The sequence below is a fragment of the Clupea harengus genome, chromosome 26 (genome assembly GCF_900700415.2).
Source record: "Clupea harengus chromosome 26, Ch_v2.0.2, whole genome shotgun sequence".
NCBI lineage: Eukaryota > Metazoa > Chordata > Actinopteri > Clupeiformes > Clupeidae > Clupea > Clupea harengus.
Window position 1 is genome coordinate 7,634,175 of NC_045177.1, and position 12,500 is coordinate 7,646,674.

A 12,500-nucleotide genomic window follows, 5' to 3' on the forward strand; every position below is an offset into this window, starting at 1 on the left:
CCCTGTTCCAAGTCCGCAAGCTTCTCCCAGACTTTCCCACACATCTGCTCCGCGTGTGCGCGGTATGGTCCCCCATACATTAGCACACATTATGCAAAGGCATGTTGCGGAATGAGGATGATCCTTCGCGTGTATGTTACTTGAGCAAAGTCACATGTTGTGGATTGGTGCAACATGTCTTGGCGTCATTTTTTATTCTTACGCTATCAAGTCATGGTTTGGGTTTATTCCTAATTGTGATTTGGGTGAGTGAGCCAAGGAAGGATTTGTATAGTGTCTACACAGAGGTCTCTGTGATGATGCCTGGCTAGCATAGCCTCCTGCATTTAGCACATTCTTGTGGCATCGGACTGAATGAATATAATGAAAAAGAAACGGAGCAGTTTGTTAGACACCCCGAGATAGATCTGGTTGTTGGCTTGATGCTTACAAAGCCGGTGGGTGCCACATCAGTGCACTACTGGGAGGCCGTCACAGACACATCATTCATGCCATGTTATTTCCATGTACTGTGTAATCACGGACCCATTTCACTCACTACTTCTCCTCTGCCTCTCTCCTGCACTCCCTCGCTCGCTCGCTCGCTCTTTTCCATGAGAACTCCTTTGTGAATGGAGAAATATTTTTACAGGTGCTCCGTTTTTTTTTTTTTACTTTTTATATATGCCAGAATGTGTTCCAGCTCTCTGAACCACCAGGGGGTTGAACTGAGATACTGTGTGTGTGTGTGTGTGTGTGTGTGAAAGAGAGAGAGATGCGGGCATGCATTTGTGTATGTTAGCTTGTGTATGTAAGCGTGCGTGTGTGTGTGTGTGTGTGTGTGTGTGTTTGTGTGAAAGAGAGAGGGTGTCTAGATGCGTGCATGCATTTGTGTATGTAAGCTGAGTGTGTGTGTGAAAGAGAGAGAGAGAGAGGGTGTCTAGATGCGTGCATGCATTTGTGTATGTAAGCTTGAGTGTGTGTGTGTGTGTGTGTGTGTGTGTGTGTGTGTGTGTGTGTGTGTGTGTGTGTGTGTGTGTGTGTGAGAGAGAGTTTGCATGTCGCTCTCACTCATGCATGTGGGTGTGCATGTGTCAGCGAGTGAGAAAGAGAAAATAGCACAAGAGGATGAATCGGTTAAATTTAATGTTCTGACTTCCTCGACTTGACAGGCCAAGAAAAATAGGTCCCTTTGTAGTGGGTTGGCCTCTGAGCGGGGACATTCAACAACAGTGTTCGTACCGAGAGAGCCCATCTCCTGAAGGGGAGAGGCGAGACTCGCTGATAACCAACAATAGATTTGGACTGGATTTCATTCCTGTCAGTCAGGGAATTGAATTGTTGAATTGCTGCGCCCCATTGTTCTTTTGACTTTTGCCTGTGTTTTTTTTTTCTCTCTTTCTCTCTCTCTCTTTCTCTCTCTCTCTCTCTTTCTCTCTGTCCCGTTTTGTAAAGTCAGCCCACATCTGTAAGACAGATGTGTTCTTATGAGACTAAAAGTGAAAATTTCTCTCTCTCTCTCTTCATCCCTCTCTCTCTCCCTCTCTCTCTCTCTGGCTCTTTGGCTCCCTTCAACACGAGAGCTGTGTTAATCCCTCTGCCTTCCACCTTGGACGGACCACCCACATATGGAGCAGCCCTGTTCACAGTACTTACCTCTGACACAGTGTGTGTGTGTGCTGTAGAGGAATTCAACAAGAAAACAGCGCCTCCCAGTGGAGCAGTCACCAAAGCACATCCCAGGGCTCTCGAACAGGTTTCCATGACTCCCAGCTGTGTGGAGGTTAGAGGTTAATAATCCGATTAATACGAATCCGAAGATACTTATCAGAGCTAGTAGTAATTCAATTTTAATCTGGGTTTTATTACAACACACAAACATTACGATCTGATGATTTTAGTGACTGGAAGCTGAAGTACAGCCGCTCACAGGGCATATTTTGACTGCATGCTGCACTTCAGGTTTACAGAAACAAAGTATTCAACTTCTCAACTTCACCTATGTTCAACATCACACCATGTTCATCCTTTAAGAATGGAAATGTTTGTGTTTTGGGCGTCACAGGTGGTGTTGCCAACATCAACTCACCGTAATCCTATTCTTTTTTCAAGAGGAAGCGGTTACCTCTATTTACAAAGACAAATAGAAAGATAGCATCACACAATGGCCTTTATATCATAAATACTGATATGAACTACACTTTGACTCTACTTTCATACACAAGCTTCTAAGCTGTGGCTAAACAGACAACAAAGTCCAGTTTTACAGGAATTACTCCAAAGCATTAACCAGATGTGTTATAATCACCACTGCCAATAAACTGTAACTGATTTTTGCTATATGTCTACCATCTTGCCTCTCCGTAATAGTGAACAAAGAAACCCATTACTAACGGTTATATAAGTTATATAAGTCACACTATGCAGAGACCTTTGTCTAAGCACCATAACATGTTACTGAGTTATGTAATTAGCTTCATTTGTAGCTAATTGACATCGCGTCATAGACATGGGTATACAATGTTGACAAATGCTCATGATGTAGCATGAGTCTAACAGCGAATCAGACATTTTGGGCGCTATTCTGAACAAAGTGCAAACCTCTGCAAAGGAGATGCATTCATACTACAGTATTGCATCACATTCAGATTCGATCCCCCCCCCCATTCCGTTCTAAGCACTGCAGTCTCAAGGGCTGGTTTCTCAAGATTCCTTGGCCCATTCCATGCTATTTGTAATCCATGAGGTTTGGCATCCCGAATCACCGATTCCTCAGTAAGAAGAAGCCGTGGAGCCTCAGGCAATGGAACATGACCAGTGGGTATCTGTTTTATCCTGGTTATGGTCTAATGACTGCTTAGACGTCTAAGCAAAGGCTTGAGTCCCATCCATCTGGATGCACTATGGGGGAACTCAGTGACTTGATTAGAACACAAATAGAAGACACACGAGGTGGTGAAATCCTACAGTCTTTCATTTACTCATCTCCATCTGCCCGTTTTCACCACCCAGTGGTGGAGTATTTAATTACAACATTGTCAGATGCAGCATTTCGTTTCCCCCCTCCCCAGACACATTCTGGATGATGTCTCACCACTGGCATCACCCCATAAGTTTTCATCACTCTGACATTACGACGCCCAGCTGCTGAGCAGCATTCGGAGTGTGAGAGAGACCGAGACGAGTGTTTGTCCCACACAAGAGTCTCCTCACACCCCGGCCCCGGGGACGGAACACGGGGGCGCCTGGAAAAAGTGAGCGAGCGTGTGCTAAACAAACGACAGAGTGAGAGTGAGAGTGGAAAACATAATAGCGGAAGGACGATGCGCGCGGGAGCGACGCTCGATTTCCTATGTCACTGGGACGGAGCTCGCCAACATGACCGCCATCGCCACCCCCCCCCCCCCCTCCGCTGTTATCTGAGCACGGTTTCGTAGCATGGGGGCCTTGCTGAGTGTTTGGAATATGAGTGGGGGGTTGGTGGTGGTGGTGGTGGTGTGGGGGGAGGGGGCTGCCGTGTCATCCTGACCCTTGGAGCTCATCAGAACTGCTCACCCGGCCCTCCCCCCCCCCACGCACCGCTGGCTATTGTCCTCTCTGCTAACGCTGGGAAATGTCTCCGAGTCTGAGCTGTTCTTTTGGCACAACTGTGCGGGAAGTGCATGAGTGGTGCAATTTTAAAAACCCACCAGGGCTCGTAAAAAAAAAAAAAGAAAAGGCCAGCGCGTCACACAGCTCAGGACAGGGGTCTCGGGGGAGCAGGAAGTGATGGTCGCTATGGAGACGACTCATGCAAACAGAACCAAAGAACCTAGGCTGCTTCCTGTTCCTATACAGCCACCCAGATTTAATGGTAGATCAGAACTCCACAGTACACAGTACCTCTGGCCTTGACCACAGAAAGGCAACAATGGGCGACATCAAACTCTCTTTGGTTAGTCTGCCTTATGCAGTGTTGTAACATTTCATATCAAAGCAGCCAGTGGATCTGGTATCTGTAAAAGGCAATATCTGCAGAAGACAGAGGCCTACTGCTAAAGTTTCTCCTGAGGGAAAAAAGATGTTCAGATCTTTTCCATTGCTCCAAATTTCCCCAAGGCCCGTTTTGTCTCTGGTGCCTTTCCAACAGCTGTTGGGTCACGCTCTTACTGCCGGCCTCCAAGCCCTCTGTACTTCAGACAATGGCGTTCAAGGCCGGAGGTGAGAGAGACGCACACTCCAGATCCCCCCCGATCTTCTTGGCCCTCCCTCCTTTCTCAGCGCCGTTGCGCAGCCAATCGGAAACATCGGGGCCCTCCGCGCGGCGTATTAAGAAATGAGTTATGAATCACGAGCGTTCGTGCGCTCACACCTGCGACCGTGGCAGGCGCATCCTGTTTGAAACGGGTCATCAGCCTCGCCAGCAAACCCCAGCTCTCACACACACACACACACACACACTCGCGCACACACACACACACACACACACACACACACACACACACACACACACACACACACACACACACACACACACACACACACACACACACACACACACACTCTCCTCCCCTCTTCCCCAATTCACCCCAGCCCACCCCACCTCATCCTCTACCAACTCCAACCTCCGTCCACCCGAGCCGCGTTTTTTTGCCAGGCAGGAAGTGTGGACAGGAAGCAGCTGTCCCCAACATCCGCCCTGTCCCCACCAGGTGCATCCTGGGAACGGAGGGCTCCGCAACAGACACACGTTAGCTGTTATTTTTTCTTCTGCGAAGGCGAGCGGATCAGAGGAAAGGGCGATGTTGGATGCGGAGGCACTCTACAGCTCGTCCGCGCTTGTCTTGATTTCCTTTATTGTCCACGTTGGCTGCACTTCATACGGAGAGGCTGATATTCGGGGTCCACCGGCAGATTATGCTGTTCAGGACGCAAATATTGCCTTGGATGTTTCCCCCTTTTTTATCTAGCACTTCACAAATAGCAGTCACTTTCTGGGCCCTCCTCCTAGCCCTTTCAACTGCACAATATATACATCTGTATAATGAGGGATGGGCTTTTGACATGTATGGGACTGCCATGTATCTTAGGCAGGTCACTACAAGGTCTATGATAAGGTATGCATGGCATGTGTGTTTATAATGCATAATGGTTTCAATTCAATTTTTTTGATTTATATACTGCCATTAACAATAGATGTTGTCTCAAAGCGCTTTACAGAGCCCAAGGCCTAAACCCCCTAAAGCAAGCACAAGGCAATGGTGGCAAGGAGAAACTCCTTTTTAATATCAGCGTAGCAAGCCATGGTCTTACTGTTGAGAGAGAGAAGAGATACAAGACTAAGAACGACGTTACAGTAGCCAGACATCAGAGAGATAGCAGAGAAAGGAGGCAGGAGGAGTGCAGTATGACACATGAGAGGTCCTTGGAGGAGTGCAGTATGACACATGAGAGGTCCTTGGAGGAGTGCAGTATGACACATGAGAGGTCCTTGGAGGAGTGCAGTATGACACATGAGAGGTCCTTGGAGGAGTGCAGTATGACACATGAGAGGTCCTTGGAGGCCCAGACCTATAGCAGCATAACTAAGGGTTGGTGCACGCTGGTTCAACACCACCACGAGGATGGTCAGGAGCTGACTAAACCAACTACTGCATGCCAGTCACAGAGGGGCAACAGCAAAGGCAGACCTTTCCACCAGAGGCCCTTTAATGAGTGCTGGACCTCCACACGCCGTCCCGACCAACTATGTGGAGTAACAAAGTAGAACATTTTAGAGTTAGAATTAAAAGTAGAGAGGGTTTCCACTTCTCAGATAGAGGAAGGAAGATTGTTCCAAAGGAAGGGGGCTCAATAGCAAAACGCTCTGCCTCCTGCTGTTACTTTTGACACTCTTGGAGTCACAAGAAGGCCTGCATATGGAGATCGAAGAGTTGTTGATGGGCAGTATGGGACTTGTGAGATCCCTAAGGTAGTCCACAGCTGGCCAATTCAGGGCTTTGTATGTTGTACTTTTGACAGGGAGCCAGTGAAGAGAGGCAAGTACAGGAGAAATGGGTTTCTACCAAGTGTGCAAGCAGCTGCATTTAGTATCAGCTGGAGGCTCTTTAGTGTGTCCTTACTTCACCCAGATAGTAAAGCATTGCAGAGGTCAAGTCTTTAAGGGACACATGCATGGATTGGCTTTTCTGCATCAGGGAAGGATAGGACTTGCCTGGCAATATTACGTAGGTGGAAGAAGGATGCTTTCGAGGTCTGTTTTATATGAGAGTTAATAGAGAGAGGCCCTAATCGATGATTACACATTACAAGATCCTGAACACTTGGGTTGGAGGTCGGTCAGAGACCATCAAGTGTAAATTGGTGGCTAGAGAGTGTGCCTGCCAAATGTTAAGGGCCTACAACCAAACGTTTTGTCTGAGCTCAGAAGCACGATGTTTTTACTCTTCCAGACTTCAACATTTTTAAGGCAGGCTTCACGCTTAGCTGGTGGTGCTATTTCATCTGACTTCATGGAAAGGTATAAGTGATTATCCTCAGCATTGTAATGAGGAAGCATAGCATCAATTTTGTTTTATTTCTGAGCCTAATGGTAGCACGGTTTTGTGTTTCAGATGCTCAAATCATGAAGGACTTTACTTTATGGCCTGGCAGAGTTAGCAGGCCTATATGCCCACTGGAACTGTTCCTCTGGGCTCACATTGTGCTAACCCTATGGGACACGAGACATACCCTCTATACTATAGCATGCCTATCTCTGCACAGCCCTTATGTGATATTCTGCTTTCTCGGTTTTTCACAACTTTAATCACATAACCTCTGATAAGGCAGACCCAAACGTCCCATTATCTACTCCTAGCTCGTGCGGTGTGAAACACTGTGCAGACGGACAGATGGACAGATATCTGACCCTGAATAATCTATTTCAGAGCTTTTACTTTCAGATTCATGCCTGCGTCTTAACAGAGAGAATACCATGACACTATTGTGACATTGTTTCCTTTCATGGTCCTCTGTATTTATTCTCTGGTCTCTGGTGGTGCCTGTTTGATGTCACCCGCTGTATTGTCCAGTGGTCAGGGCCCTGGGACGCTCCCTTCGGCTCCCGGAGACGAGGGAAAATAAACAAACACTTGCCAGCCGACATCTGTCGGACAGTAGACACGTCGCTCCGATGTCGGCCCGGCGCATTGTTTGTCACTTTCTCCACAAAATGGACTGCTAGTATTGCCCCAAACAATTAGGGACCACTGATCCCTATCGTCCCCACAACAATAGTGTTTACACCATGTTGAGGAAATGTGTGCATGGAGCCCTTTTTCTGAGTGTGTGTGTGTGTGTGTGAGCGAGAGAGAGAGAGAGAGAGAGGGAGAGAGCGAGCGAGAGAGCGAGAGGGGGAGAGAGGATCTGCAACTGCGAGCGCATGTAGACCTCGTACAACTGGATGTTGTAAGTCGTCTTTTAACAGCTGAAAGTGTTTTAACAGACTGCTCCTGCAAGAGCTCATTTGTATGTTTAAGAGCTGGTAAAGTTCTATGTGGTGGCTGACGCACATGTTCAAGCCTCCAAATAAAGGAGGACTTGCTAAGCTAAACAGACCCAAACATGTTAGAAGGTCAAGGGCTATCAAAGCATAACAAAATACGATCTGCGCTGTTGCACGTATCCATTGTTGCATGCCCTGACATTCTTTGGCTCAGTTTTGAATGTTTTTATTTTTTGTTCTTTCCAGTTGAAAAAGACTGAAATGTCCAGCAGAAGGGCCTGTTGCACAGATTGTCCACCATGTCAAAATAATTAGAACTGTAGAAGAAAAATGACTTATCATCTCTTGTCTCTCCCGTCCTCCCATAATCACTAAATTGTCTTCCGGCTGTTTCTAAGTTAAACAGGACCTGTTTAACCTCCCGCGCAGCGTGCTCTTTGTCTCGTGTTGCTGGAGCTAGCACTTCGAGAGGGGAGGACAATGGGCGATCAGGCGCTGCCTGATTAAAAAACGATCCCCGTGGATTTCACCCTGGCCCAGGGGAGACTAGCGGAAACACTCGGCTTCTATAATTACAGCCGATGCTTTTGGGCCGATCCCATTTAGTCATCTAGCAGGCGCTTTTGTCCAAAGATCCAAAGATCCCACCACACTGAACAGTCAACCAGTCCAAGTGGTCTGTCCAAGGTGGTCTGTCCAGTGATCTGTCTAGTGGTCTGTCCAGTGGTCTGTCCACAGTGTTTTTTATATTATTTGTATTCAGTCAATTTTAGGGAGACTATTTCAGGGATAATCGTAATGACATCGCGCCTCTGTTCCGTTGTCAGGGGCTGGCCTACTGTTAAGGCCCACCACAGTACAGTACAGTACAGTACAGTACAGTACAGTACAGTACAGTACAGTACAGTACAGTACACTACATCCACACAGTGGAACTCCTCATCAGACGCCACAGAGTGATATTTCGCTGAAAGAAACTCAGAGGAATAGATAGAGAGATAGAGAGTGAGAAGACAAAGAGAAAAAGAGGAAGAGAGAGAATATTCTGTGGTATATTTGGCATTGAACAAAAGGCTATTCCCTGTGGGATTGCACTACGCATTGCCTACTTACCTCTTCCTTTCTGAAACGCGGCGCATGCAAATCCCCTGGCTTCAAATAGACGGCCCTGGCTGAGAGCTCCTTCTCGAAGCCGCTGAAGGCACTCGTCTGGAACCGCAGGTGTTCTGCAGCCGGAGGAGTCTCGTGCTGGCCGAGGGGGGACTGCTGAGATGATGCACAGGCCTATGGGGAGATGGAGGATGGAGTTAGACCCCTCCCTGGTCACAGGCCTATGGGGAGATGGAGGATGGAGTTAGACCCCTCCCTGGTCACAGGCCTATGGGGAGATGGAGGATGGAGTTAGACCCCTCCCTGGTCACAGGCCTATGGGGAGATGGAGGATGGAGTTAGACCCCTCCCTGGTCACAGGCCTATGGGGAGATGGAGGATGGAGTTAGACCCCTCCCTGGTCACAGGCCTATGGGGAGATGGAGGATGGAGTTAGACCCCTCCCTGGTTTGCAGACCAATGGGGAGATGGTAGATGGGGTTAGACCCCTGGTCACAGGCCTATGGGGAGATGGTAGATGGAGTTAGACTCCTGGTCACAGGCCTATCGGGAGATGGAAGATGGGGTTAGACCCCTGGTCACAGGCCTATGGGGAGATGGAAGATGGGGTAAGACCCCTGGTCACAGGCCTATGGGGAGATGGTAGATGGAGTTAGACTCCTGGTCACAGGCCTATGGGGAGATGGAAGATGGGGTAAGACCCCTGGTCTGCAGCAGAGTGTCTCCACCTCCAATCAGAGTTAGTCACGTTTGGGAGGTTTTATTTTAGCCCCATTAGTGACAAAACTGGATGAAAACTGATCACTTAAATTGGCTTTCAGGACCTCCTCCTTAGACTCCTTCTTCCTGTATCTGCAGTTATTACAGAGGTCATACATTAACCTGATGAAGATACTGTATATCTGCAGCTATTATACTATCCTATGCTATACTAACTATATATCAGACCATGCCTTACCTTGATGAAGATGGCATTCCTGCCTTTTTTGTGAATCTTTTGTTCTGTTGATCACTTGTTGATCACAGTGTCAGTCTATTTTAGATGGCAGATTGAACTATATCAATTATCTAGAAGTGTTAAAGTATTGGCACTGGTATGAAATAACTCTGCAACAGATGACTGCTCCTCAGGGGTGGTGTTTGAAAAAAAAGAAAAGCACACAGTGTAAGCCATTAAGCCACTTCTGATTCTGATTCTTCTAAAAGGTTTCTGTCTCTCTCACACCTGGACACCAGAGTGCTGTTTATAACTCATAATGCGATTGAGAAGAACGTAATTCTACTGCACAGACCGCAAGAATAAAAGCCCCTAAAAAGTCATGCAGTACAAGCTCAGCTATTTGGGCTGAAGGGCTAAATGCTATGATGTGTATTAATGTGGCTGCTGTGGTGCCATCTCACAGTTATGCCAATGAAAAGTATTACATTTATTTAGCAGAATATTGTGTCTGTGAGTGTGTGCATGAATTTGTGCAAGGTTGTTGGTGTGTGTGTGTGTGTGTGTGTGTGTGTGTGTGTGTGTGTGTGTGTGTTGTGTGTGTGTGTGTGTATGTGTGTGTGTGTGTGTGTGTGTGTGTGTGTGTGTGTGTGTGTGTGTGTGTGTGTGTGTGTGTGTGTGTGTGTGTGTGTGAGTATGTATGTATGTGTGTGAGTATATGTGTGCGTGTCTGTTTGTGTGATACAAGAGAGAGAGCGAGAGAGAACCAGAGAGAGAGAGAGAGAGGGAGTCAGAGAATCCAGTTGAGGAAGGAAGCAAGGCCTTAAAGGAAGCTCTTCGAGAGGAAAGTTAATCAAATGGCTGCTTGTCGGATGACTCCAGTCTCTCTGCTCAAATGTCAACAAATATACTAGCGACGGCTCCCATAAAGGAGCTTATTGTCCTCTCAGTGCCGTTTGTGTCACGCTTTCAACATTTGCCTTTGGAATGGTGATGTGAAACACGTAAACCAAGGCTGGCGTCAAGTCCTTGCAAGACAATAGCAGCATAAGCTTTCATTGGAGTATGCCATAAATAAATATTTAAATAAATAAATGCATTTTCACCACATTCTCCTGGTTATGTGTGCTTGTTTACGTGTCTATGAGGAAAAGAATTAGGCTGTAGCCACCCTGACGTGAGTCCACCATAAAGTGTATATCATCACTTCTCAATTTGTTTTGGTAGATAAAATTAATGTTTTTTTGGAATCTTTTGGCTTTTTTTTTTCCTTAAGGGAAAACTGACAGCAGCTAGGCAGCCCACTTCAGACGGACAGAACAGGCACTGTTATTTTGTTGTTGAGGATTTCCTCGTAACACAAATCCCTTCGTGTGACAAAAAAAAGCCATTTTTGAGGCCTTGAGCAATATTTCTGTCCCTCTCACTCACTTTATGGTCACATAATTATGACATTAGATTTTTATTGCATGGATCATACAATGCAAGACGCATTTCATTATGCCTTTGGTCCCATTACAAATGCTATTGGTTTGTGGTTGTAACAAACATCAAATAAAACAATAGAAAGAATTGTTGTTGTCTTTCCTTTTTAAAAAGATCAAAAAAGTTGTAATCCAATATGTATCATAGCTGAAAGTTATGAGTGCTTGGGACACATTTGTTTTCACAGTCAAGTTTCACTTGAACGTTGGTGGTCAAGCAACAAAGCAGAATAGCATTGTTCAGAGTTATGGATTTCATTTGGTTAGTGCACGGCCATTAAGGCAACCGATGGATGCAATCCGTCGCGCAGAACGCAGAGGAATTCTTCATTTCCGAAAAGGGCTTTGACAAACTTAATGTTCCCTTGATATCAGAGAGGAACCATGGGTCCAAAAATACCACACCTTCACCTTTTGATATGTGGAAAAGGAGGATTGTTCATTGTAAATGGGTGTTGGTCTGTTAATGGCTTTCTGATGGGAAAAGAATGGTCACCTCTCTTCTCCTCTCTTCTCCTCTCCTCTCCTCTGCTCTGCTCTGCTCTGCTCTCCTCTCCTCTCCTTTCTTTTCCTTTCCTTTCCTTTCCTTTCCTCTCCTCTCCTCTCCTCTCCTCTCCTCTCCTCTCCTCTCCTCTCCTCTGCTCTGCTCTGCTCTGCTCTCCTCTCCTCTCCTTTCCTCTCCTCTCCTCTCCTCTCCTCTGCTCTGCTCTGCTCTCCTCTCCTCTCCTCTCCTCTCCTCTGCTCTGCTCTCCTCTTCTCTGCTTTGCTCTCCTCTCCTCTCCTCTCTGTCAGGAACAGTACATCACTAAATTGGACTCAGAGAGGCTAAGGGGAGGATAGCATAGGAGGAGCCTGCCATTTTTGTTTTTAAATGAATCCACAGGAAAAATTGTATAAATCTCTCGTGCCGCATGAGGGTGGGCACGTGACGTTTTCGTAGGCCGTAGTCACTGCAGATACACCCACTGAGTGCAGGAGGACTAAGCTACTCCAATGGCAGAGGAACACAAAACACACATCCAATCGAACTGGACACAATCAACACACTAATCGAACTGTATTTAAAATCACATCTATAGAACTGTAACAAGACACACATCTAATCGAACGTAATTAAACACACATCTAATCGAACGTAATTAAACACATATCTAATCGAACTGTAACAAAACACTCATCTAATCGAACTGTAATTAAACACATCTAATCGAACCGTAATTAAACACACATCTAATCGAACTGGAACAAAAACACACATCTAATACGAACTGTAATTAAACACACATCTAATCGAACTGTAACAAAACACACATCTTATCAACCGTAATTAAACACATATCTAATCGAACTGTAACAAACAAATCCTTATCGAACTGTAACAAAACACACAAACACAAATCTAATCGAACTGTAATTAAACACACATCTAATTGAACTGGAACAAACACACATCTAAATCAAACCTGTAACAATTCGTCCTGGCATATTCCAGTGGGAAAGTAACATCAATGCATACCTCTGTTGG

At 46.3% G+C, this 12,500-nt stretch overlaps 1 long non-coding RNA gene across 1 annotated transcript; it reads right to left on the reverse strand.

Moving 5' to 3' along the window:
• Window positions 1-1,362: 1,362 nt before the first annotated feature.
• Window positions 1,363-5,117, reverse strand: LOC116219924. Its single transcript, XR_004163362.2, has 3 exons — window positions 4,562-5,117; window positions 2,069-2,106; window positions 1,363-1,752 (listed from the first exon to the last, which is right to left on the reverse strand). It is a non-coding gene; the product is annotated as an uncharacterized LOC116219924 (long non-coding RNA).
• Between the last annotated feature and the right edge of the window lie 7,383 nt (window positions 5,118-12,500).